This window comes from Oncorhynchus keta, chromosome 37, assembly GCF_023373465.1.
Source record: "Oncorhynchus keta strain PuntledgeMale-10-30-2019 chromosome 37, Oket_V2, whole genome shotgun sequence".
Classification (NCBI taxonomy): domain Eukaryota; kingdom Metazoa; phylum Chordata; class Actinopteri; order Salmoniformes; family Salmonidae; genus Oncorhynchus; species Oncorhynchus keta.
The window spans coordinates 8,499,090-8,527,000 of NC_068457.1; the positions used below are offsets into that span (position 1 = coordinate 8,499,090).

The 27,911-nt window shown below is 42.0% G+C and overlaps 1 protein-coding gene across 1 annotated transcript in view; it reads right to left on the reverse strand.

Annotated features, from left to right (window-relative positions):
- The window catches only part of LOC118370141 (alpha-1,6-mannosylglycoprotein 6-beta-N-acetylglucosaminyltransferase A-like), a 110,081-nt gene extending 96,250 nt beyond the window's left edge, over positions 1-13,831 (reverse strand). Inside the window, exon 1 of the mRNA XM_052499059.1 lies at positions 13,646-13,831. The gene's annotated coding sequence lies outside the window, so the exon portion shown is untranslated. The remainder of the gene's footprint in view (positions 1-13,645) is intronic.
- Between the last annotated feature and the right edge of the window lie 14,080 nt (positions 13,832-27,911).

Below are 27,911 nucleotides of genomic sequence, written 5' to 3' on the forward strand. Positions count from 1 at the left end.
GAACAGGCACCGCACCGATTATATGCAATGCAGGACATGCTAAATCAACCATGTGTAGTTAACTAGTGATTATGTTAAGATTAATTGTTTTTTCTAAGATAAATTTAATGCTAGCTAGCAACTTACCTTGGTTTCTTGCTGCACTCGCGTAACAAGTAGTCAGCCTGCCACGCAGGCTCCTCGTGGAGTGCATCTAAGGCAAGTGGTTAGAGTGTTGGACTCTAACCAGAAGGTTGATCGAATCCCCGAGCTGACAAGGTAAAAATCTGTCGTTCTGTCCCTGAACAAGGCAGTTAACCCACCGTTTCTAGGCCGTCATTGAAAATAAGAATGTGTTCTTAACTGACTTACCTAGTTAAATAAAAGGTTAAAAATAAAAATAAATATCAACCAATCGTTGTTCAAAAATGCTGATAACAGATTGTTATGAAAACTTGAAATAGGCCCTAATTAAATCGGCCATTCCGATTAATCGGTTGACCTCTAATGTGAATAAAACAATGTAAATAGCCAAGAAACACAAGGACAAAGTCTCACTTCAGTAGACTTTAGTTTCAAGTCAATTAGACCAATTTTTATGACTGTGCACAGCGCTTCCAAAAATGAATCTTTCACTCAGCTATTCACATGCGCACAGCCCCCAGACAGGCATTGTTACAATGTGAGGTGGAACAGGCTATATAGGATTTGCAGTTCTTTGACTGAGCGATTAATTTACTAGCTATGAACCAAATCTTTTGAAAACAGCTAATGCAGCATTTATTTTACTACAAATGTGATCATACTTTACTATTTCACAAATGCGCCAACGTGGCTGGTGAAATAGACTTCTTACCCGCCAATGCCAAAATCTACCCGAATTTAGCAGATGGTGGGTAGATCTTAGGCCCTGGGAACTACCATTAAAATATCCTTAGAGGATAGGTGTTTAGTCTACATAACGCAAGCCTGTGCGCCAGGGTTTCTGTTAGGACCGGCATCCTTTTAATTTTACTGGACATTGGAGACATTTACCGGACCCATATGTATTGGCTGCGTAACCTGATTAGGGCATCCACCCACAGCGGTCAGAATGACAAAGATCACATTTCGATTATGGTAATTCATGTTAACAGAACATGCAAGTCGAGGATGCAACGATGTGCAGTCCTTCTTACCGAATTCTGATGTGCACTTTCCCTCAGCCGACAAGACGAGTGACAAACAGCAAAATCACTATTCTATGTCAATTTACTATCCCACAAAGTAGAAGGTTACCTATTCTATTGGTCAGATGGTTGAGAAAGAAATAGCCTATTCCAAACAGACTCTGGTACAGTTGTGGGACGATAGATTGATATTCATAAAACCAGTAAGCCTAGGGTAAATAATTGTATTAATTTTTTAAACCTTCAAAAGTAATGAGTGATACAACAGATCAGAAAGTTTACCGTAAAATGTTGCTAAACTATTATAAGTGCAGCAACGTGCACAGGGCAGTAGGTTACGCGTGAATATTCACACCATTATGCAATTAGCGGGAAAACACTTGGCAAAAGGGCGCCGCTCGCATTTGTGCGGTTTCATGTGACAGATGAAAATATCCATTCGAAACTTTAGAAAAAGGGGAGATCTACTTCGCAATAACTAGCATGGGTTGCTAATATGACCATGATTGTGCATTTGGCTGCTGGACAATGAAAGAAAGTTGATAAACATTTATTTTGCACAGATATGGTCTGATTGTGGCGAGGCTACTTTGAAGTAAGGTAAGATAAATTAAAGTATATGTGACTCGTTTCAGCTAACTAGGTTATGTTGCAGGTCACGACTTTACAGGAGAGGCATTTTAACATTTATTTGTATTTTTTTTTATCAAAATGTGTTTTTTTGGCAGAAATGCCTTCTCAAACATTTGAGCTTTCATTTGTCTTAACAACAAACTTGTATGCCATCTGGAAATACAAACAAAGTTGTTAAATATTGAAATCAGTGGAATGTCAGGTAGAAGTAGAGTATGATAAGGAGATTAATACAATTCTGGTGTTTGGTTACAAATGCAGAGGGAGTCGAAAAGAGAACACAGAAGGCGGTTGTATAAAACACCTGTCTGCGGATCACATCTTCAAACTAAGGGCAACCATGGCATCCGTGAAAGAGAGGGAGAAAGATCTGATGATTCTTATGGCATTGCACACGGTCAGTGTGAACCAGAGTGACCTGACACAATAGGCCAAGCAGGCTGTACAAACAAAACAACACAGGTCGTCATATTTAATGAAAGGGGTTGCAGTCTGCCTTAAAGCGTTCATCCATGTAAGAGTCTAACTAAAGTTGAGTCAGACATTATACGTTTCTAATTTAGTCAGAAAGTTGTTTTCATTGCAAGTTAAAGCTTACTGTTAGCTAGCTACTTGACATTTGGTGGCTGGCTCGCTAGCTAACATTACGTGTATGATCTGTGTATTAATATTATCTCAGAAAGCCATTTGTTTTGCTAGTTATAGCCTAATGTTAGCTAGCTAACATTGAGCCTATGTGGTTAACTTTAGCAAGCTATGACAATAAATCAAATCAAATCAATAAGTTTGTATTTCTAGTACTCGGATTGGGATTATGGTTCATTGTTTAGCTAGCTAGCTATTTGTATCTGAAATTTGTCTTTCAGCATCAGTAGAGAAAAAAACACACCTGACTCTTCTCCACCAGTCATACAAGGAGAATGGTATAATGCCTCCAATCAAAAAGAGAGGCCTCCACAATCCCCCCGACCTCAACCAAATTGAGATGGTTTGGGATAAGTCGGACCGGCCAACAAGTGGAAAAGCAGCCAACAAGTGCTCAGCATATGTGGGGAACTCCTTCAAGACTGTTGAAAATGCATTCCAGGTGAAGGTGGTTGAGATAATGCCAAGAGTGTGCAGCAGTCATCAAGGCAAAGGGTGGCTATTTGAAGAATCTCAAATATAAAATATAATTAGATTACTACCATATGTCTTATTTCATAGTCATAATGTCTTCACTATTATTCTACAATGTAAAAAACAGTAAAAATAAAGAAAAACCCTTGAATGAGTAGGTGTTCTAAAAATTGACCAGTAGTGTAGAACCTTAACATATTAAAACGTTTCAAATGTAATATTCCCCTCCAGAAATTAGCCCAATAACATAGATGGAAAGCAATAGCTTCAGGGCCTGTACATCGTCCATATTATCAGGCAGGTGTGCTATTTTAGCAATAAGCATTATCCCCTGTAGCCTGACGCAGTATTGTGGCTACATGCCTGAAGTATGATGTTTCTCATCTGCATTGGTTACCCCAATAGGGTAATCATTAGCTAGATGAGGAGTTCCCAAACGTTTTCACTCAGGGCCCCCCCTTCCAGCATTGGGGAACATCCCCCCAAAAATTCTAATGGCACTGCTGCCTGAAACTATAGGCCTACATCTGTGGCCTCACTGAGCAAAATATATTTGAGACAATGGCTAGCCATTAGTGTTGTGTGGCCCTCCTCCCAAACCCTTGGCTTACAAGGCTAGCCATTTACTGCAGCAGAAGCAGCTAGATAGAGGGAGACAGCAGCTCCCAGGTAACTTTGGCTCTGTTGAAAGGCCAGGCGCTGAAATAAAATATAATTACTCATAGGAGGCACACGGTGCTCCCCTACTGTCTCCTTTCATCAGAGCTCTAATCCCATCAGGTTGGCCGGTGGTCTGGGGTCGGCAGACGCTAACGGAGCCCGTGCGGTGTGGCTCGGGATGACAGAACAGGTGGCAACGGAGAGGACACCGGGAAGATCCAGGGCAGGCTGTAGGGTGGCCCGACTCACAAAGTATTTTGTCCAATGTCCATACGAGCAGCATTGGCTGCCTACCACTTAGAATAAAGCGTTGTATTCTAAGTGATATGCTAGTGTGGATTTCAGAACAAGGGCAATGATTTGGATTGAATTCTCTGGGGCACTTGATCTATTGATGTTACTGATTTGCTAGAGAGCACAAAACATGCACTCTGATAAACAGGGTGTAACAAGCTAAACATTGCAGATATACAAATATCATGAGCTGGCATGATTCCTCCCTCTGTATCAGAACATTATGCCCTACCGAACGTGACGTTCCTGAAATAAGTCTTTACCGTTTAACCAAAAACCAGCAGGGCTGTGATCCCCAAGGACCTGAGCTAGGAAGCCCCCCTGCTAGCTATAGGAAGTGAACACAGAGTAGCCACAGAGATACATTACCTCACGGTAATGACTGCTTGCACCCTGTGATGCTGCCAGCTGAGACAGACACACCATTTTCCAAAAACAACAGATCAATCTAGCTACAGATATGATGTGTTTCTGAACCTCAATGTTGGGACAAACACACTCACGTCGATAAGTTTGGGCTTCATTAATGTGTGAAACAGCTTCAACTTGTTATTTAGAGGCCCAATAAGCTCCATGATATTCTAGAATGAGGAAAACCTTGCATTGCTGTATTTATTCGGATCAGTTGCCACAAAGCTTTGTCAATTATCAAGCATCAGATTGTAACACTTTGATGAGGATTAGATAGTAACAGGCCTCGAGCATTTCAGAAGCAGTTAAATAAATCATTTTCTGAATAGCCAAAGGGCTTTCTCTGTTAGCAGGCCCACTTGAAGATATAAAATGTCTCGAGACATATTATAAAAAGGAAAATGAAAACCTTTGGGCCGGTATTCACAACACATCTCAGAGTAGGAGCGCTGATCTAGGATCAGGTCCCCCCTCTTACTAATTGTGATTAAAAAAGCCAAAACTAATACTAAAATCAGCACTTCTGAGATGCTTTATGAATACAGGCCCAGGGATATGGCAGTGGATAACTGACTGACGGCACCTTTGCATGCAACTCAAAGGCAGGATCATAAAAGGCTCTCTTTCCCCTTCCAAATGATCCCTGGGAAATGGGTCAGCGCTGCAATACATGAGCAGTCTTTCCTCCAGCAGCGAAATTTCACAGGCAGCGCAATACTTCTGACAGAATCTCAACACCGTTACGTGCCAATGTTCCTTGGATATTTAGGCGTACCAGCCCTGACAAATATATGGGCTTTTTCTATTGAAAACTTCTACGTCTGTGTTGCCATTGTCACCAGTTTTGAGACTATCAAGACCATTTCACAAGTCATGAAGGATGGGATAAGGAAAAAGTCAAATGATTCAATTCAATTCAAAATGTAGTCATGTCAATCTTCTTCTTCTGCTAACACCTAATGCTGGACTTTTATCATCTCGAACGTGATACAGTGCAAAAGAAATGAAGCATTCGGGCTTGAAAAACTAAATCTCTGCACAGCGCTTCTGCAATCTGCTGCATTGATAACATCAACTGTCTCTCAGAGGTCTGGGTTCTATGAGACTGAGTTATGAGTTGCCATTCTCCGCCGATAAGGAGAGAAAAGGAGACGGGTTGGGGGTCACTACAGACATGACCCTGTGTCAACATAGATCGGGTTCTTGTTCCAATAGGCATGATGACCCAAATCGGAGTGAAACGGGGAGGTCGCTACTTTCTGAACTTGTCCAATAAGAAATGCACATTTGTGTGTGCTGTTGCAAAACACTTTTTTATGATGTGCTTGTGCCCTAAATGCACAAGACCCTGAAACTTTAACAGAAACCCCCAATGTGCTCGCTGACTGTCACAACGCCTCCCTGTTCTATAGAAGGGAGGCGTTACAGAATACAGACTAATTTCTCAGGTTTCTAACTCAGGAACTTTATTTGGCTGGCAGGGTGCCTTCTGGCACCCAACAGCGCCTATGAAACCCTGTGTGCTGACAGCCAGCTTCGGTTTCACAATATGCAATACAACCACCACCTTTGGAGTGGGTGACATACAAATGACTGAATTGTCGTTTTAAATGGCTGGAACCCACACACACTCAATTGATCTCTAGAAGAGCTGAGAATCCCAACTGCTGCTAAAAGCTGTGATTATTTTTAGGCTTATACAGTTGTCAGATCACAAAATACTGTGTGCTCACATAGGTAGGCGTATAAACAAGCCTATGGGCTATGTCAATACCCTAGTTTGATCAGAAAGAGCTAGGCTAGTAGTCTGTGTGCTCCCAATCATCATACAACACAAAGGTCTGAAGGAACATAATAAATCAAACATACTTTTAACATCACAATACCCAAAAGGCCATTATAAATCATCAACAACATAGGCTACTTCCCACTGATAAATATATTGACACCCTTGCCCCTCACCGTGCCTCCCGAAGACTGAGACAGATGGCCATGCATTGCAGGCTGCTAAAGCTTTGTCCATTTCCTTAGGATTTGAAATGGGAGCTCAAAATAGCTGAAAGAGACAGCCTCTTACTGAAATGGAATAATGTTATTTAAAAGACTTTTCACCTCACATGTTGCAGAAGCTGACCAAAAGCATTGAAATATGTGAATATTTACATCAATAATGGATCAGAATGAGAAAAAAAAATATATATATATATCATCCTAGGCTGCATTTCCCACCTAAAACTAAGTCAGAATCAGGTGACTTGAAAAAAATGTCCAATCCAACATGTACAGGTGTTGATTGAGCCAAAACTAAGGCATAGGAATGACATTCCCTAACACTTTAAAACTGTAGGACTATAGCCTCAAGTTGGGACCGGTATGTCCCTCTACACAGCCCTTGAAGCGTCCAGGCAGCAGTCTAAGGTAATGGAGACGTGAAACTGACGATGGCCATGCTGTCATGGAGACGAGTGTGACTGCGCATCTTAACAGGCTACTTCTTCACACTCGGCAGGGCCTCCATTCAATTATTAATTCCCACCTCTAGCCCAGACAAACGCCCATACCTTACTGGTGTGAACGGCACACAGCATAATAGGCCAACACTCTGCCCAAAAACACCTCTGACTGGCTTTTAACACAATGTATTTTGCGTTGTCATTATGAAGATTTCTTTACACAAGAATGCAATTCTGCTAGAGATCTACCGATATGGGATTTTGGGGTCCGATACCGATTTTAGGGTGGCAAAAGTCACCGATTATCGATAAATCTGCCAATATATTGTTTTTTAGAAATGGAATGACAAACAGACCTTTTTCTACACAAATTGTGCTCCAAAAGATTAAAAGATATTCTAAATTATGATTTCTCAACTGAATATAAAAATGTACATTTCATCTGTGGTTTACAGCAGTGGTTCCCAACCAGGGGTACTTGGCCTATCCACATGGGGTACTTGAGAAGCCTCATGAGACCATAGTCCGACTTGTAAAATGCACGAGGGGGTACTTCAGAGTAAAATGCAATTGGTGGTACAATAACCGAAATAGGTTGGGAACCACTGTTTTACAGGATATCCACTGACCACAAGCTAGCTGTTCCTTACAACAATATTTTCTTACAGAAACCACATGTACATGACACTGTTTCTCAATACAAAATGTGTTGGCTATACATTTCAACTGCAACTGGAATGTGCTAATGACTAAAACATTTATGCAGGAAAATGCTAACCGCACAGGTTTTAGTCACAAAGTTCCAATTTAGCTAGCTAACGTTAGCTACTTATCTCATCATGAATACAAGCACATGGCCTGAATGACGGGACATATCTAACTGCCTTGCTGTTTGCGGAAAACTAACTAAATAAGCCCACTAGCTAACATAATAGGCCCAGACAGTAACAGCGTTATCTTTGTATCAAGGACAAGTGTTCACCTTGGCGCCAGTCCAGTGTTAGCACATGTGCTAACACTGGACTGGCGCCAAAGTGAACACTTGTCCTTGATACAAAAAAAACTCTGTTAGCTAGCTAATTACCTTGCTGGCTGTCACGCCTTGGTCTTAGTATTTTGTGTTTTCTTTATTATTTTGTTCAGGCCAGGGTGTGACATGGGTTTATTGTGGTATTTCGTATTGGGGTTTTGTGTTATTGGGATTGTGGCTGTGTAGGGGTGTTGTATGGGCTTGGCTGCCTGAGGCGGTTCTCAATCAGAGTCAGGTGATTCTCGTTGTCTCTGATTGGGAACCGTATTTAGGTAGCCTGAGTTTCGCTTTGTATTTCGTGGGTGATTGTTCCTGTCTCAACCAGATAGGCTGTAATAGGTTTCACGTTCCGTTTGTTGTTTTTGTATTTATGAGTTATTTCATGTATCGTTCCGTTTTCCTTCATTAAAGATCATGAGTAACAACCACGCTGCATTTCGGTCCGACTCTCTTTCGACAAACGAAGAACGCCGTTACACTGGCCAGATAACGTTAAGAATGTGATGAGGACAGGGCTGCTTGCTTGGAGAAGTGTACTTTTGATTATTTACTTATTCAAATATGTTGGCTGTGGCAAGCAACGCACTGTCAAACCACCAATGCCTACCATCTCTCACGTTGTGACCTAGGTCTGAATGAGGTTCATTGAGCAGTCCTCTTCAGGTAACTCATTGAATAAAAAAATGAATAATGTATGACCGCAAATGAGCAGACATATTTGTGTATTCTATGTACATAATATCGCCGATTTATCTGTGGAACCGATTAATCTAGTCTATATCAAATTAGTCGGTTTATTCTTTGGACAAAAGATGTTATCACGTAGGCCTAGGGATGTGACAGTGTAATTGACGATTATGGATGAAGACATAACAGTCCAAACCGTATTTATTTATATATATATACACACACATACACACACAAACACACCATATTCAAGTCGACAAACTTTACCCAAAGCAGCAAAGTAAAAGAAAGCCTGGTTTACATTTAACTGACAATATAAGGAGAGACGAGAGGAGGTAAACTATCCAGCTTAGATTTTTGTGTTGTGGAACGAACAGCTGACTGAAGACGGTTGAGTCCGTTTCAGTGGTAACATTAACTTTTGACAAAGTGATGAAACTTTGTTGCTTCTTGTTTCAGCAGGGTGTTGTAGCAAACGACTATGCGACCAAAAAAAACACTGCGTATTTAACTTCGGTCTGGTTTAACCAGGCAACTGCATTGTGTCCTTTGTAGACAAAACGGCAACACTATGGCACGGGATGGGTAACTTAATACTGAGCGTGATCAGTGAGACAATCAAAACAGGTTGTTCCCGACACCCACGTTGAGCTTAACATGACAGTGGTGGTGAGAGAGCAAGTGAGAGACAGAGATCACCACTTCCTCAGAAGAAGAGTGCAGTTACTGATCATTCAGATATAAATGCACTGGTGTAGACCAGACATGAGTATCTGTCATGTAGAATAAGGCACAGGCCTATGCGTCAGCTCTAGTCATTAGGCCTGCATTTCTACCTGCAAAATGATAGGCTTATCATTGTACCAAACTGAATAAGCTCCAGTTCCCACCTGCCCTCCCCTTCATCGGCTGAGCTACCATTTCCCTGCAGTCTCTGCTCTCAAGCGGTTGGCACCACACACACACGTGACGCGGGCGGGCGCAGCACCGTGACCAATCTGTGACGGTCACCCCACTAGCCAGGCAGGGCCATCCTGCCACTGGCCTCTTGCCCAAGCCTGGTTCAACACAGCACCACAGTCTGGGACACACACACACACACACACACACACACACACACACACACACACACACACACACACACACACACACACACTTCAAAAGTTTGGAGTCACTTAGAAATGTCCTTGTTTTGAAAGAAAAGCACATTCTTTGTCCATTAAAATAACATCAAATTGATCATAAATACTGTGTATACATTGTTACATGATGTAAATTACTATTGTAGCTGAAAACGGCAGATTTTTTATGGAATATCTACATACGCCCATTATCAGCAACCGTGACTCCTGTGTTCTAATGGCACGTTGTGTTAGCCAAGCCAACTTTATCATTTTAAAAGGCTAATTGATCATTAGAAAACCCTTTTGCAATTATGTTAGCACAGCTGAAAACTGTTGTTCTGATTAAAGAAGCAATAACACTGGCCTTCTTTAGACTAGTTGAGTATCTGGAGCATCAGCATTTGTGGTTTCGATTACAGGCTCAAAATGGCTAGAAACAAAGAACTTTCTTCTGAAAATCATCAGTCCATTCTTGTTCGGAGAAATGAAGGCTATTCCAATGCGAGAAATTGCCAAGAATAGCATCGTATATCACAATGTTTTATGGGTAAATAATCACATTAGGACAAATGTTAACCACGCCCCCAACCCTACACACCATCACAGAGTTAAAGAGTTGTGTGGGGTTGTTAACCCCTTACTGTGCATTGCGCACCAACAGAGCGTTTCGTTTCTCTCCACCTCCTCTGAATAAAGGAGGCAGTTGACTGCACTGCCGCGCACAGTAAATCAAACATGGTTTCCTCTCGGGCCACTCTCCTAGGGCAGGCACATTTCAGAGGCCCGCTTGGTCTCTGGTTTCTTGACCGAGCCTGCTGCTCACTCCTGTAAGCCTATGGAGAGCCGAGCGGTTAAACTGATTGGGATGTTGTATTAGACAGTGATCCTCTTAACCCCAAACCCACAAGTACCCGTTCAGGTCCAGCGGCAGTAAAACTGTCAGGACTAGTAGGTACCGTAAAGTGCTCATTTTCACAGTCAAGCCTTCCCAATCAAGTTGAGTTTGAGGGCTCTACATTATAGTTGCTTGTTTTGTTACAGAAACTGAAATTAAGGCTTGGGCTAACAATTAACATTTTTGCAACCAGAAAATGACAGAGCGGTATCTGCAATGTTGTATAAACAAAGACCAGGTAGAATGACTGAAAATAGAATGACTAGGTTATGTATATGGTATAAACAGTGCTATTACAGGCATGGAATCCGGTCCAGAGCTAAAAGTTTCTATTTGCGTTCCTCCATGCCTAAGCTGAACAACGCAACTATTTGCTTTTAATAGAAAGTTGTGTGGTATACAAGCCAGTGTTAAAATACTGACTGCTGTATATTTATCCCAAGCCTTTCCATCTGCCTTGACAAAGTGAGATCATATCATATGATTCAATCTACAGCCTAATCAAGTGATGAAAGGCTTAATTACAAGCTCTACCTTTCCCTTCAAAAGGATTCATAAACAGCTCATCTCTTTGATACAAAAACAAGCACCTATGCCAGCAGCATACCACCCTGCATACCACTGCTGGCTTGCTTCTGAAGCAAAGCAGGGTTGGTCCTGGTCAGTTCCTGGATGGGAGACCAGATGCTGCTGGAAGTGGTGTTGAGGGCCAGTAGAAGGCACTCTTTCCTCTGGTCTAAAAAAAAAAATATCCCAATGCCCCAGGGCAGTGATTGGGGACACTGCCCTGTGTAGGATGCCATCTTTCGGATGAGATGTTAAACGGGGGTCCTGACTCTGAAAGTCATTAAAGATCCCATGGCACTTATCGTAAGAGTAGGGGTGTCAACCCCGGTGTCCTGGCTAAATTCCCAAACTGGCCCTCAAACCATCACGGTCACCTAATAATCCCCAGTTTACAATTGGCTCATTCATCCCCCTCATCTCCCCTGTAACTATTCCCCAAGTCGTTGCTGAAAATGAGACTGTGTTCTCAGTCAACTTACCTGGTAAAATAAAGGATAAATAAAAAGCACCTAGGTGAGGCAATCTTCAATCCCTCCAAAAAAACCTCTAAACATGCTCGAAGCGAACATTAGACTACATTTCAAACAGAATTCACTAGTGATATGTGACATTTTAAGGAAAACCTGAAGCTTTGGACCTGCCCAACCATTTAAACAGAAGGTTGTATTAGGCTATACTGCGGTTTTAGCCTAAGTCAGTTCGAGCCGAACACAGTGACCAAGCACAGCGAGTGGGTGGCACAAAGAGAGGGAGGCCGTGGTGTGTGTGTACAGGCCGTGAGGAGTAGGACCCCTTTAATCAGAGAGAGACTTAATCTTCCGCGGCTCTGGGCGAAACCGTCAACAAGCCCACCTCCGTCCCATCCCTCCGTCATCTCCAGCCATGCCCAATGATGCGGTCCCAACAATTTATCTTGCCAGCAGCAAGGCATGCCACTGGAGCAAAGCTCCTTTCAAGCAGATTTATACTCCCCAAGAGCTGCAGCAAAGGTGCTTGAAAGAGCACTTTATAAAGGCAAGGAAGCCAGCAGCTCACCTCTGCTAACTGCAGGCCCAATGGCCGTTTGATGGTCAGGATAATAAGCTAAGCAGTGAGGTGAACAGAAACAGAAACCCAAGATCACCTCAATTACAAATGCCAGTGTGTCCTCCATCTTAATCACACTTCTTCATTACCAAGGGGATAAGAAAGAGCCAACCTCCAAGAGAAGATACTAAACATCAAAAGCTGAATGTTTTATGTTGTCATGGCACCAACCACAACGTTACCTGTACCTGAGCCAAATTCCTTAGAGTAAGTATACTGTAGAGAATGTGGACTATGTTTGTAATTACAGAGTACACTGGACTGTTTCAAGGGGATTTCTGGGTGTTTGAATAAATCTCCTGGGTTGTAAGAGAAGCACTCTTTCAGATCTACTCAGAGGATTGCAGCCAAGGCAGTATTGAGCAACCCAATCACTGAGCTATAGGAAGTTAGCTCACTATATGTTCCTATCTCTCACAGTGGAGAGTGTGGGGTAAGTGTTTTTCATACTTATCCACTAAAGGACACCGCACATATATTAATTACATGGTCACAAAACCTTTTAATTTGATACATTTTCACGTGTAGTTATATTGTAGTAACATTGCTTTATGTAAAAATGTATATATATATATAAAAAACAAGTCTGCAAATTATCAAAATATATCTAGTGAAAAGACAATCAAAAGATACAGGCTGTACATAACAATTTGAGGCTAGGCAATACCATGCAGTGTCAAACGGAGCAACGTATTTTAGATTCGTACAGATTAACCATACTCATTCTACTTGATTGGGGGGGGGGCTAACACCTCTAGCCAGCTAGATACCTTTCAAACAGCAATTCAAGCGACATAGCCAGTAGTGTCACTTCTATCATATCATGCCAAGGATCGAATTCAAAAGAATGTTAGCTATTATTATTTGTGGTAGTATTAAATCAATGCAACCCGAGCTATGATTCTGTGTGATCATGAAACAATAGACATCGGTTGACAACAAAACCTGCACTGGCTGGTTTGCTAATGTTACTGCAAAACTGTCAACGGTAGGCTATAACATGGCTAGCTAGTTACTCTCGTCTGACCGCGCACTCGTTATAATGGACAACAGACCATTTTAGCAAGCAAGAAAGTAGCCCCGTTCATAACTAGCCACTGTGTTTTTAGGGATAGCAAGGAAGCCAGTACGTTTGCATTTCAACGGGTTGAAACTACCAGGTTAGCTAACCATTATATTGGATAGGTCAGATGGATTATTAGCAACATTTGGCCGCTGCGGTACGCGATTCTTTACTAGTTCGCGCTAGCTGTCACATGCAGTACTTTCTCAGCTAGCCAACTAACGTTAGCTAGCTTGCTACTCGTAGAGCTAACAATAACATTACCGTAATAGCTGTTATTAACGAGAGATAGCTGACATGAAAACGAGAACAAACTGAAATAGCTAGCTAGATATATGAGTCTGGCTTTCTGGTCATCCTTCGGTCATTGAGCAGCACTTCTAACCGCAGTGACAAGTCGCTCGTAGTACGATTGGGAGAATACTGCGTCTCTGCAATGAAAATGCTATGTTGTGGAAATCATATTACAGCTTACCTTTCGGATAGTAGAGTGCTCCGAGTTGACTTCGGGGCTCAGGTTTTGTTTTATGCTATGATAACAGATGCTACAGGATTCCGAATGAATGGCCAGTTACTGTAGCTTGCTACGTTTTTTACGCTCTAGCGCTGGAGTCTTTTCTTTCGCTCTGTCACTTCCAGCACCTTGTCCTAACGCGAAGGCTATTCAGGGATCCTCTGGATGTTGGTATCCCCTTGAAATAACGAAAAAAAAGAGAGCAACATTTACCTTTATGAGAAAAGGATAAGCATAAATTGTATCACATGTTACATTGGTGCTGTTTTATTCATATTTAGAAGCATGTTTATTTTATATTTCGCATATGTACCAATTGCATGCGTCATACAAAGAATTGTGGGCCTAAAGATATCACAAATAGGGGAAAACGATATGCATTAACTATTTATGTGGTCAATAATTCCATGATAACTGAAACTATATATTATTTTCAGTTTTCTTACTTTCATATGTTCATTATAAGTAGCCGAATCTACACAGCAGCCCAATCCCTCGGCTGCGTAGTGTCATATGACAACAAAATCACCATTCTCCCTTTAAAAGGTGAACACTTTTTTTTTTAAAGACAAGCTTAGTGATTGCTGCCATCTGCTGTGGCCTTTTGTATACTGAAAGTAAGAGTCAGTCACCGTGATTCACATATGTCACACACACACTGTGTCACACACATTGGGTGCGTCGCTTGATTCAGATATAATCATCTATTTTGGCTGATAGATTTGAAGGAAATCCAAACTGTTGGACTAAGAGGCTCACTAGAGGGCATCCACAGCACAGTTTTATATGCCAATATTATGGGGACATGAATTAGAACATAACAGGATGTGAAATGGCACACCAATCCTACTTTGATATTTTCCTGCCAAAATACAGCAACATTCCAGGCGTACTCACTTATCTAATCCACTTATCTAATCCATATCAAAGTGACACATTGATATTCAAACTTTTTTATTACGAAAGTATTTTATATTTGCTTTAAATTTTTGATTTCGATGGTGGTTAATTAAAAACATTTTGTGGGGCATTCCCAAAGTTCCCCTAATACACCAGTCCCCCAGGCCTAGGCATTGGCAACTCAACCCATCCATATCACACTGACATTCTAATTGTTAGGCTGTGGACCGCACTATGAAAGCGCTCCATCTTCAAAGGAAGTATAAATTACAGATAAGCACCCCTCAAAGCTCAGAATTATTGTATCAGGGGATTTATTAATTTCCTTGCCCCTCTTGATTTAAATGCGCACTTCTATGAAGAGGCCCCTCTCAACTTTGAGAGGAGAATGTCTTGTACTTGCCATTGAAATCCGAAGAGGCAACAAATAAAGCCTGCAGGTGTAGGCCTCATGCACCTTACTCAAAATGAACAGTATTTAGTTAGGATCATTATAAGATGATTAGGATAAGACATTATTAGGGAGTCATACATGCTCTTTATGACAAGTCTTACATTGCATTATAACTGCATCACAATGCATTAAAGGCTTTAAGTAAAGTGTTACCAAAGTTCAATCTAATCCAAAAAAGTGTAAAGGAGAGCACCTATCCACTGGTAGCTAGCAGCAGGTTAACCTGTAGTAAACTGGGTCCCATTGGAATGTTAATACTACTATGGCCACTGACTATCTCTGCTGCATATTCCCCCTCAATGCAATAATCATTCATGGCTCAGAGCCTCAGACACATTCACTGAACAACTCATGCGGAAGGCTCATCATAATTTGATGTGGTTTGTACTCTGTGAAATCGGAGTAAATCATGCTCCTCAGCATATAAATATAATCTATTACTCTTCTAGTCATGTTCTTATTATCTACTCATTCTATGCCAGTCGGGAGGTTGATTGACTGTATCAGAGGTGATTGGGTCAATTCAGAAAATCAAACGAAAGGCCTACTATGATCTCCCTTTTGTGCGGTGGACATGGTCCCTATATTGGGCATTATTTTTCACCAGAGCCCTATGAGCCCTGATCAAAAGTAGTGCACTATGTAGGGAATTGGGTGCCATTTGGGACGCAGACATGACTGTGACCATTTTCCTTTTCATCACGAGATTGCCTATATATACTGTATAACATCCAGGGAATTATTGTCATTTACAACTTTGGATAACCCTAATTATCCTGTAACACATACTGTAGGTGGCTTGCCAAAGTATTCACCCACCTTGGCATGTATCCTATTTGGTTGCCTTACAACCTGGAATTAAAATAGATTTTTTTGGAGGGTTTGTATCATTTGATTTACACAACATGCCTACCACTTTGAAGATGCAAAATATTTTTTATTGTGAAAACAAACTAGAAATAAAACAAAAAAAACAGAACACTTGAGCTTGCATAGCTATTCACTCCCCCAAAGTCAATACTTTGTAGAGCCACCTTTTGCAGAAATTACAGCTGCAAGTCTCTTGGGGTATGTCTAGCCACTGGGATTTTTGCCCATTCTTCAAGGCAAAACTGCTCCAGCTCCTTCAAGTTGGATGGGTTCTGCTGGTGTACAACAATCTTTAAGTCATACCACAGATTCTCAGTTGGATTGAGGTCTGGGCTTTGACTAGGCCATTCAGAGACATTTAAATGTTTCCCCTTAAACCACCCGAGGGTTGCTTTAGCAGTATGCTTAGGGTCATTGTCCTGCTGGATGATTTTTTCACTTCACCAATTTGGACTATTTTGTGTATGCCCATTATATGAAATACAAATAAAAATAGATTTAAATTACAGGTTGTAATGCAACAAAATAGGAAAAATGCCAGGGGGATGAATACTTTTGCAAGGCACTGTAACTGACACATAATCAGACTGAGGTTACATTCAGTGGCGACTCGTCATTTAGGTCAGGTGTTACCTGTTTTGCATGTTATTTTAGCGTTAATACGTGCCACATATCAGTTTGCAAACAATGTAAGTCTGCTCCAAAATACAGGTGTTTCAGCCTAGCTCAGTGCTTTCTGTGGGGAAATTCAACAATGAGTGGTTTGGAAGGAATCAGTGGCTAACTGCAAGCGTTGCAAAGCAATCACCAGCCTGCAATTCAGTGGAGTGGGTGTGTGGTCTAAGTCTGAGTTTAAGGGTCTCTTTCCAAGCTTAAAATGATTAACATTCAACATTGGCCATGCTGTCAATCAATCATGACTTCTGCTGCGTTCAAAACAACTGGAAACTCGGAACTGGGAAATCTCAGACTTCACTGAGTTCAAGACAACTGGGAACTTGGGGGAAAAAACAATCTGGGAAAATACTTTTTGAACAGTCATCCAACTCGGAATTCCAAGTCGGGAACTCTGCCTTCTTTCTAGAGCTCCGGCCTGAAGATCACTGACGTCATGATTCAACCTTGTTTTTTCCCCCCAGTTTTCTTGAAGCACCATAAATCCAGAGAATCCCAGACTATGATGACAAAGTGTGATGAGAAAATTTGCCTACGAAGGATCACCGCGCCACCTTCCTGTTCAAGTGAGCACAGTACAACAAGGTGAGTCCAAGAATGTATTGTATGCTGGTGCATAAATGATGTAATATCAATAATTTCATAATTTGCTAATGAATTCATAAAAAATCCTACAATGTGATTTTATGGATTTGTTTTTTTTTGTCTGTCATAGTTGAAGTGTACCTGTGATGAAAATTACAGGCCTCTCTCATCTTTTCAAGTGGGAGAACTTGCACAATTGGTGGCTGACTAAATACTTTTTTGCCCCACTGTATGTATATTTATATTTAAGCCCTTTTTACATCAGGGAGATATGTATACTGTAGCTGCTATAAGAAAGTAATACTAAGTTGTGTAGTAAGCTGTTAATAGCCCATGTGCCTCACCCTAATAATTTGGTCCCTTTCATCCTTATAACTTAGCCTACTGTTCTGACTTGGTGGTGCACATGTAACCTATAGCCTGCTTTAGAGAAATGTCATCATTAAATATTGTAAGTGCTTTCATTGTCTGCTTCTATGCCCCCTTTATTTATCCTACGGCTTTGACTTGGTGTACAGGGAGAAAACTGCAAGAACAGCCCATGTTCTGAATAATTTCGCTGTACATTTCAAAAGTGTTGAACAAATAGTTGTATTGACTACATCTGTCCTAGCTCGCCCATTAATGTCTTAATCGAAATTATGGATTGCCTCTTAGCCGCTCGTCGCCCCCTTACGCCGTAGTTTGTACACATCAATTGTCAGTAGAAACCACATAAAATGTTATTTAAGCAAGTCAGTCATATCAGCTATTTTTTTAAAGGCAGTAAATGAGGCTGAATGAACTGTTTCCCTGCCAGATGAGGCTCAGCAGATTCACTCCATGGTGCTGAAAAGAAAGCTCTGCTGTTGGGATATCTTTATGTAGGCCCTAACAGTTTGTGTGCCCTCAATATCACTGTTATAGTACAATTGATTGTATTGTTTAGTGGTGTGGTGTGTCGTGTAGTGGCTTTGCTGGCATGTATCAAAAACCTTTTTTTTGTTTGTTTGCCCCACCTAGATTAACCTGTTAAAATCGCCACTTATTACAGTATATATCATTGACACTTATCTTTCACTGCTCACAAATAGAATACTTGCTTTGGGTGTGACAAAGAGCAACAGAGACCAATTTAGAACATTTCATCAAATAACATGAGAAGTTACATGCCTAAAATAAGTTGTAGCCAGTCCAGTCTGTGAGTACATTACATTTACATTTAAGTCATTTAGCAGACGCTCTTATCCAGAGCGACTTACAAATTGGTGCATTCACCTTATGACATCCAGTAGAACAGTCACTTTACAATAGTGCATCTAAATCTTAAAGGGGGGGGTGAGAAGGATTACTTATCCTATCCTAGATATTCCTTAAAGAGGTGGGGTTTCAGGTGTCTCCGGAAGGTGGTGATTGACTCCGCTGTCCTGGCGTCGTGAGGGAGTTTGTTCCACCATTGGGGGGCCAGAGCAGCGAACAGTTTTGACTGGGCTGAGCGGGAACTGTACTTCCTCAGTGGTAGGGAGGCGAGCAGGCCAGAGGTGGATGAACGCAGTGCCCTTGTTTGGGTGTAGGGCCTGATCAGAGCCTGGAGGTACTGAGGTGCCGTTCCCCTCACAGCTCCGTAGACAAGCACCATGGTCTTGTAGCGGATGCGAGCTTCAACTGGAAGCCAGTGGAGAGAGCTTGTCCACACTTTCACACCGGCCTCTAGTGTTGGCATTTTATCGCTCACACCACTTGTCCCTTCCCACCCAGTCTTTTTCTGTTCTGTGCTTTCCTCACTCTGTCCTTGGATCTGCCCGCTCAAACACTGTAAAGACCAAATCACACGAGAAGTTATCATTTTTTTTTATGCGCATGCTCACGCTGGAATGAGAATTCATGCGAGGGAATGAGAGAGGAGACGAGCCGCGGGCGTCAACTGCGTCACATTAGAATGATATATATCACGTTGTAAATGTCATTTCTTGGCAGTACCGTTGTAGCTTACAGCCGATTTGATTAATAAAGTTCAAAGTATATGGTTAGTAAGTGCCTTGTTTCAAATGAATCCAAAGTTGGTCTAAGGAAGGAGTGGGTCGTTTGTAGAAAAATAAATAAGTAGTGCACACAATGTGGTGAATACTGCATAAAATCTTAACCTACCCTCCATGTATCATATTCAAATGAATGACCTTTATATGGACCTATAGAGAGCGAACGAGGAGGACAAATGTATGGCTATTATTATTCTCAGTCTGACAGCTTTCCTGCCTACACCAAGGAAAATAAAAGAAGAAACTGTTTCTTTTGAAGTTATTTTTTTTCCCTTCTTATCCATCAGCAGTTAGGAAAGCCAGCTCTTTTGAAGTACACATGAAATAGATGATAGTATTGCCTAATACAATGGGAGATATCTCACTGTAATATGATGGGGGTTATCTTGACTACTGTGAGGAGACTCCGTGTGAATGTATCAACAGTATAATTTGAATAGACATTTTATAAAAACATCAAAGTAATGATTTTAAAGTCAGACATAAGAATGATATTGACACATGAGTGATATTCTCCTGAACCAGACAGTACATTTGTCATTTTGGTCATTTGCAGTAGCAGATGCTCCTATTCAGAGCGAACTTGCAGCCAGTGCATTCAACAAAGATAGGTAAGACAACCACATAATCACAGTCATTGCAAGTAAACCCATTCCTGGAAAAAGCATATATCATTGAAATTATTGCTAGTAAGAAAAGACAAGTGCAAGTGTTAGTGCAAGAATGACAAGTACAACACTAAGACATTTCTTTTTTTTTTTATCAGGAGGGTTGCTAGGGGGTTCAAACAAGGTGCTCTTTGAATAAAACAGACAGTACACACAACTGATAGGTTGCTGTGTCTAGCAAAAGCAATTCAGCCTAAGAACAGAACTTAGAAACCCACGCAAAACATACCAAACCCACACATTGGACTAAACAATGGCAGGTCACAGTGAAAGAGAATCGCACAAAGCCAGTATAAGCCCTCATCCTCAGGCATTACATCCATGCTGTGAAACAATGCATAATTGAGGCTAAACTATATAGAATGTCACTGCCACATTCGAAGCGGTAGCTCGGTTTTTATGGAATTGCTGTCACCTGAGTGGATGAAAGGTTCAAGCCAAATAACAGCCTTGTAAACCTGCCATGACTCACCTGTGGACATTCTGTCTGGGTTTTGTCAATATTTCAGGAATGTACTGTCTGTGGTGTGTGTAAACAAACGGGCACCAATATAGGAGGAGGCGGAAGAGGCGTCCTATATCCCACAAATCCTTTAAACATCCATGGGAGTGAGTAGAAGAGAGAGGAGGAAAGGATGAGAGAAGGTCTGCTGTGGAGAGATAAAGAGGCAATAGGCATTGGCAGCCTTGGAAAATAGTGCAGTGGATAATGTACATTCCTTCCAGGGGAAGAGCAATGTACAATGTTACAAATTCCCTGCTGGTGACACAGTCCTCTCAGACTCTGCAACTTAATAACTTTGGCAGAAGGCTCCCCTCTGCCACTGGAGCCAGGTTGGCCAAGGGAGTCGTACACTGGCCCTTCGCAGCTAAGGCCTGGTCACCGATTGTTTGCTGGGGGTCATGGTTACCAGAGGCCTTATCACATCGTGGGGTCAGCCAATCACAGGGAGTCAGCTTGGGTCCCAGATCCCCAACTCCTGCCTCCTCCTCTCAGTTTCCCTCAAGCAGTGACAGAGAGCAGCACCTCTGTCGCTGCCCATAAACAACTGGACTCAATAGCATCTCTTTAGACTTGTGGGATGGTGTGCATGCACAAAGTGACTTCTGTGACGTGTATAAATTGTTCTTAAAAGTTAGTTGTTTTTGTTGCATTGTGTATGCTGTTTCTGTGTAGCTTGTAACCTGTAAACATGTTCAGGGATTATATGCCATTTATACAATCCGTTATTAACATTATCACAGCTCTCGTGATATCGTATGTAGAGTATATTCATTGCCTTTTATTTCCTTCTACAGAACCACCACCATTCCACTACCTTTCCGTGTCAATTTCATCCGTGTGTGTGTCAGTAAAGTATCTTTGTGTGTAACTCTGAAGTTGGATTATTCCCTTCTAACCAGGGGCGGTGCGAGCAGGTCTAAGGATCAGCAAACACGGAGAGCCGGGTTCCTCTCTTTCATGGTCCTTCTGTCACTGGATTTGTGACTTGCTAGCACCACTACGGCAGCCTCTTGGGGACACACGGTGTACCTGACATACTGTACAGCCCACCTGCAGTCCAGGAAAGGACCGTACAAGTGATCAGCGGACCTATTGCGGGATATATCACCTCCTCGGCCCAGAAACGTTGCTGAGTGCATCCAGTGGAGGGACTGAGCTTGGACGTACCTCCTTTGCCACTTTGCTAGGGATGTCTGCAACGAGAACTGGGCCCACACCTACGGAGGTGCCATCCCACCGTGGTCCTGCAGCATCGCCGCAACATAGCAAGCACAGGACGTCTCCGGTCAGATATATTGCCTACCATTACCCCGTCTCCTCCCCATTGTCACGTGGTGGACTGCAACAAGGGGACATGTGGGAGCGGTGCTCTCCTGAGCTATTACACCTGGCTTCCCAGTGCCTAGGACAAAACAGGACGGCCCCAACATTGGGGACGCCACTTGCAGCCCGCAGGGAGATTCTGCTGCCTCCCAGGCTCTATATAGCAGAGCAGGAACCTCTTCCACCACACCCAGCACCACAGATCCTTCTGTTTTACTGCTCGCCTGTGGCCCAGAAAACTCCAGGGTGGCAGACAGTCCGGTCACAAACTAAGTCGACCCAAGCGAACCCTGGGACTAGAACCCAGCCCAGTCCATATCGGTGCTCGAGCCAACACTTGAGACAGCACCCCCACCTAGCCAAGGGCCGCAGGCCCCATTACTATGCCAGCAGCAGCCCGAACCCCGGCTGACCCAGCAGTCATCAGCCCTCCAGTCCACCCGGCAGCCGCCAGCACTGGAGTCCTCAACGGCGCCATCTATCCCGCAGACATATTTGTTCTTGTCTCCGCCCCCCTTCAGGTGTCGCCCATCTTCCTCATTATCCCCAGTGTATTTATACTTGTGTTCTCTGTTTGTCTGTTGCCAGTTTGTCTTGTCTGGTCAGGTCTTACCAGCGTGTTTTCCCGTCTCCCTGCTGGTTCATGTTCTGTTCCCTAGTTTCCCCAGTTCTGACCATTCTGCCTGCCCTGACCCTGCCTGCTGTTCTGTACCTGCCTGACTCTGACCCGTTTACAAACCTATGCCTGTTCTGAGCCTGCATGCATTTCTGTACCTTATCGACTCTGCCCTGGCTTACAGACCTTTGCCTGCCTTTGACCTGCCCCCTGTTTGGGTCAATAAACATCTGTGACTCTAGCTGTCTGTATCTGGGTCTTATCCTGAATTCTGATAATATTACTCCAGTGCTAGCCGCTCTACACTGGCTTCCTGTTAAAGCTAGGGCTGATTTCAAGGTTTTACTGTTAACCTACAAAGCAGTACATGGACTTGCTCCTAAAAATCTCTCCGATTTGGTCCTGCCGTACATACCTACACGTATGCTACAGTCACACCTGTCTTGGTGGGAAGTTAATTTTGTTTATGGCACATAGCCTTCAGCTTTACGGTTTGTTTTGTAGTGTTTATTGTTTTGTTCAGGGTCTTTTCTAATAAAAAGAAAATATACGCTCACTACGCTGCGCCTTGGTCCTCTTCTTTCAACGGCCTTGACTTGCAGACTCGGTGTCAACCTTTATGTCTTTACTGAAGACTCATCTCTTCAGTAGGTCCAGGGTTGGGGAGAAATTGATTACATGTAATCCATTACATGTAAGGGATGTATTTTAAGAATGTGAAATGACAGAACAATAGTAGAGTGATTTATTTCAGCTAATGTTTCTTTCATCACATTCCCAGTGGGTCAGAAGTTTACATACACTCAAATAGTATTTGGTAGCATTGCCTTTAAATTGTTTAACTTGGGTAAAACGTTTCGGGTAACCTTCCACAAACTTCCCACAATAAGTTGGGTGAATTTTGGCCCATTCCTCCTGACAGAGCTGGTGTAACTGAGTCAGGTTTGTAGGCCTACATGCACGCTGTTTCAGTTCTGCCCACATATTTTCTATAGAATTGAGGTCAGGGCTTTGTGATGGCCACTCCAATACCTTGACTTTGTTGTCCTTAAACCATTTTAAAACTTTGGATGTATGCTTGGGGTCATTGTCTATTGAAAAGACCCATTTGCGACCAAGCTTTAACATCCTGACTGATGTCTTGAGATGTTGCTTCAATATATCCACATCATTCTCCTTCCTCAGAAGCCATCTATTTTGTGCACCAATCCCTGCTGCAGCAAAGCACCCCCACAACATGATGCTGCCACCCCGTGCTTCACGGTTGGCATGTTGTTCTTCGGCTTGCAAGCATCCCTCTTTTTCCTCCAAACATAACGATGGTCATTACGGCCAAACAGTTATATTTTTGTTTCATCAGATCAGAGGACATTTCTCCAAAAAGTACTATCTTTGTCCCCATGTGCAGTTGCAAACCGTAGTCTGGCTTTTTTATGGCTGTTTTTGAGCAGTGGCTTCTTTCTTGCTGAGCGGCCTTTCAGGTTATGTCGATTATAGGAGTCGTTTTACTGTGGATCTAGATACTTTTGTACCTGTTTCCTCCAGCATCTTCACAAGGTCCTTTGCTGTTGTTCTGGGATTGATTTGTACTTTTTGCACCAACGTCCGCTCATCTCCTTCCTGAGCGGTATGACGACTGCGTGGTCCCATGGTGTTTACACTTACGTACTATTGTTTGTACAGATGAACCAGACTTGTGGAGGTCTTGGCTGATTTATTTGGCTTTTCCAATGATGTCAAGCAAAGTGGCACTGAGTTTGAAGGTAGGCCTTGAAATACATCCAATTTTCTGGAAATTTCCAAGTTGTTTTAAGGCACAGTCAACTTAGTGTATGTAAACTTCTGACCCACTGGAATTGTGATACAGTGAAATAATCTGTCTGTAGACAATTGTTGGAAATATTACTTGTCATGCACAAAGTAGATGTCCTAACTATAGTTTGTTAACAAGAAATTTGTGGAGTGGTTGAAAAACAAGTTTTAATGACTCCAACCTAAGTGTATGTAAACATCTGACTTCAACTTTATATACTGTATATGCATATATATCCATTGATTCTTGAAGAATGTAACTTGTAAATGCCTCATGAGTTTAGTTCAACTGTCACATTCCATGACAACCCAAAATATGAGCTTGTTTTTCTCCAAGGTTTGTTAACATTGTGAATGTAAACAAACACTGCATAGCCTCATAACATGGTTAAAACAATAATGTTGATATCATGTATGGTCAGAACTTGCATCCATAGCTCTGTCTATTAATCTGAGAGTGGTTACATTTCTCCAGGCCCATCCCTCAGCTTTTTACCAAAACCGAGGCGGAGCGACGGTTTTGTTATTGTTTTATCTGTGGATTTTCCCTTTAAACAGCTGGATATTATCACATTTTCACCAGCAAAAAGGTAAACAATAGGCCTATAGCAAATGCAGCATATGGCTTTATTCTTTCCCATGTAAATAGCACTTTTTAGTAGTGCTCAAAGCATGCCATTCCATGAGCGCATTCCATGAGCGCATTCCATGAGCACATTCCATGAGCACATTCCATGGACGCAATCCATGAGTGCATTCCATGAGCGCATTCCATGAGCGCATTCCATGAGCGCATTCCATGAGCACATTCCATGAGCACATTCCATGGACGCATTCCATGAGTGCATTCCATGAGCGCATTCCATGAGCGCATTCCATGAGCGCATTCCATGAGCGCATTCCATGAGCATTTATTTTTCTACTCAAATCAATAGGCCCAATCAGACCTCCATGACAACAAAATCATAAACACCCGAGTAGGGCTGGCTAATAAATCCTTAGTTTTGGGGTCATGCTCAGGTAAAACGATTTGGCTAATCTATACTTCCATATTTCCAAGTCCTATTCTTGAAGATCAAGGGGTATAACATTTATTGGAATGACTGGAATTCTGATAGACCTTGGTTTTTAATGTAAAGATATAATTTAATCGTATTATTATATGTAGTAGAAAGCAATGGGTTAGAAGAAGCCTAAATAACCAACCTATAAAGTAAAATTTAACATCCATATATGGCCAGCTATGTAGACTTTAACATGATTTATCCTGCAATAGATGTTGTTCAAATGGTAACATACATTTTTGTCTTCTTCCAATGCCTCTTAAGGGGAACGTAATAAAAGTATCTGAATGTAATCAGATTACGTTACTGAGTTCGGGGAGTCGAAAAAACACACATTTGTTTTGGACTAGATAACTAGTAACTGCAACGGATTACATTTAGAAAGTAACATACCCAACCCTGCGTGCACTTGACATAAACCTACGTGACCTTTATGCCAATGATGTTGTGACACGAGATGAAAAGAATCTGCCCACTCCATCAAGCAATGGGGACAACAACACAGGGCATTCACGGGACCTCATGGAACCATGGACCACACCTGCAGAAACTGGACAACAGGGGGAAGCAGAGGAGATACCTATCATAGACTTCTCCCAGCTGACGCTCGACATACCTCCTACGCCACCTCCAGTGGTAGAAACAACCAGCTGGTATCATCGAGTAGAATCAGCCAACAGTAACAACGGAAGCAGCAATGTGGGAGTCAGTAGTGCATGACATTGAATGGTAATAATAGGAAGCTTCCGTTTACACACAGGTCTAAGGTTACGTAGGGCTACAGCACCAGTGGGAACTTCCCCTGTAAAAAAGTATATAAAGAGAACAGAGATCATAAGAGAGGCATGATCCTCACTGACATATGAGACAGACTTCATATGGAGAATCATCATAGGTAAATTTACTATTGCACTATACGCTTTTTGTTAGACTAGAACAATATTTGAGAACTGGATAATTTTGCCTAAGTACTTATTGGATCACTATCGGAATATACTTGGTTGAACTTTGTGAACCCGAAACTGAGGTCTAAACACCTCTTGATCACAGACAAAGCGGCAGTCACTCAGTGAGACATCAGGTCCAGATGTGATTGGCAATACAAGGAAACAGCCAAGTACCAGTCCATACACAGAGTTGGAAGTGTATTAAGATATTGGAATTCGGAATCTAGCGTCATTGCTGTGAGAATACCAATTACGGGAAAGTGACCAAGGGGCTGAGCATTTAAGGTAATTGAACTATTTTTGCTATTTAGTCAATATTGTTAGAAGTTTTAACGCATTTAAAGTTTTGCAATATTATCTGGCATAGCTTAAAGCATTAAGGATTGATTGAGCATTATTGTTGTATTTAGAAACTGTAGAACCATTGAATTGTAATAATGTGTACAAGACAAAAACCAGAGTGACTTAATAAAAGCTTGAAACTTTGACAACTAGGCCAGATTAACGATCTGGAGAGCAAACGCCTTTGACCCTCTCACTGAACAGAAAGTGACCCTGGTTATAGGTTAAATTGATTGCACTAAAGAATATTTCATTGTGTGGACAATAATATATTAAGAGAGTCAAAACATATACCAATACTAGTTTCCAAGTGACTACTGGCTGACGAGCATATTAACTAATTGAAGAAGTTATTAGGTATTGATATATACAGAGGTAAAGACTCTTGAAAGTAAGGAAATATAGGAGGAATCCATAACACTTAGAATATTTAAATAGGAGTATATCTATCCAAGGCCTCATACTAGACTGGAAAATAAGGGAGTGACAATGTGAACGAAGGAACAAACCCAACTCACGCGAAGGGCCATTACGAATAAATAGGAGGGTTGGTAGGCCCTTGTTACACCAAAGTAACTAAAATCTCTGCCCAGCCAGAGGATGGGATAGAGGCTTTTGCTGCAGGTATTGGGCAAAAGTCAGCACCGTGACACTGTGATAAGCTAGACATAATCACACTGAACATAATATATCCTAGAAGAATATTACCTCACTTTCGAAGATAACAAGTAAGTATGCATTGAATTCAACCATATTTGTCACACCCTGATCTGGTTCACCTGCTCCTGTGATTGTCTCCACCCCCTCCAGGTGTCGCTTATTTTCCCCAGTGTATTTATCCCTGTGTTTCCTGTCTCTCTGTGCCAGTTCATCTTGACTGTTTACTCAAGTCAACCACGTGACTTCAGATTATCCACTGGAGTGGATAATCTTCCCCTCTGCTCTTGAACGTCACTGTTTGTTTTTCCCACACAAATCCATTGCTTTGTGGGTAATGGGGGCTGGTTGTGATGTGTTTGAAGTCCCATGCCTGTGCAACATTTGTTTAATTCAGCTGAGCTGTCAGTCCCATTGTCGCTAAGTGGAGTCTATGCAATTCCTAGCCTGGAAAACATGGGTTTTTCAGTTTGGGTATGACTTCTGATGAAGTGGTGCTGTGTATAGTCTCTCGAGATCAAAATACCTACCGTAGAAATCTACGGCGACTACATAGTCCTCTCCATTCCACGAATAGATCTGTGAGATCTGTAGTGTGTGATTTCATTGGCTCTTTTGGGTTAGAGTGGCAGTGCTCTATGCATGTGCTTTACAAGCCTCTACCATTGACTCTCTCTTTTCCCATGCCTGGTCAAAATACAACATCTCTAGCCCGATATTGACATTTCTTCATGCCCATGTGCTCTGTGTCTAAGCGTTTGAGCATGTCTTGTCTGAGTGTGTGTGCGCGT